Raw genomic sequence first — 1,249 nt, 5'->3', positions numbered from 1 at the left:
CTACTTTACCAAATTCATTGACTAGCTCTAGTAGTTTTCTGGTAGCATCCTTAGGATTCCCTATGTATAGTATCATGTAATCTGCACACAGTGACAGTTTTAATTCTTCTTTTCCGATTTGGATTCCTTTTATTTCTTTTTCGTCTCTGACTGCTGTGGCTAAAACTTCCAAAACTATGTTGAATAATAGTGGTGAGAGTGGGCAACCTTGTCTTGTTCCTGATCTTAGTTGAAATGGTTTCAGTTTTTCACCATTGAGAATGATGTTGGCTGTGGGTTTGTCATATATGGCATTTATTATATTGTGTTAAGTTCCCTCTATGCCTACTTTCTGGAGAGTTTTTATCACAAATGGGTGTTGAATTTTGTCCAAAGCTTTTTCTTCATCTATTGAGATGATCATATGGTATTTATTCTTCAGTTAGTTAATATTGTGTATCACATTGATTGATTTGCATGTATTGAAGAATCCTTGCATCCCTGGGATAAACCCCACTTGATCATGGTGTATGATCCTTTTAATGTTCTGCTGTATTCTGTTTGCTAGTATTTTGTTGAGGATTTTTGCATCTATGTTCATCAGTGATATTAACCTGTAGTTTTCTTTCTTTGTGACATCTTTGTCTGGTTTTGGTATAAGGGTGATGATGGCTTCATAGAATGAGTTTGGGAGTGTTCCTCCCTCTGCTATATTTTGGAAGAGTTTGAGAAGGACTGGTGTTAGCTCTTCTCTAAATGTTTAATAGAATTTGCCTGTGAATCCATCTGGTTCTGGGCTTTTGTTTGTTGGAAGATTTTTAATCACAGTTTCAATTTCAGTGCTTGAGATTGGTCTGTTTATATTTTCTATTTCTTCCTCGTTCATTCTTGGAAGGTTGTGCTTTTCTAAGAATTTGTCGATTTCTTCCAGGTTGTCCATTTTATTGGCATATAGTTGCTTGTAGGAATCTCTCATGATCCGTTGTATTTCCGCAGAGTTAGTTGTTACGTCTCCTTTTTCATTTCTAATTCTGTTGATTTGAGTGTTCTCCCTTTCTTTCTTGATGAGTCTGGCTAATGGTTTATCAATTTTGTTTATCTTATCAAAGAACCAGCTTTTAGTTTTATTGATCTTTGCTATTGTTTCCTTCATTTCTTTTTCACTTATTTCTGATCTGCTCTTATGATTTCTTTCCTTCTGCTAACTTTGTTTTTTTTGGCTCTTCTTTCTCTAATTGCTTTAGGTGTAAGGTTAGGTTGTTTCTTTGAG

This window comes from Physeter macrocephalus, chromosome 7, assembly GCF_002837175.3.
Source record: "Physeter macrocephalus isolate SW-GA chromosome 7, ASM283717v5, whole genome shotgun sequence".
Lineage (NCBI taxonomy): Eukaryota > Metazoa > Chordata > Mammalia > Artiodactyla > Physeteridae > Physeter > Physeter macrocephalus.
This window is presented reverse-complemented; position numbering follows the sequence as displayed.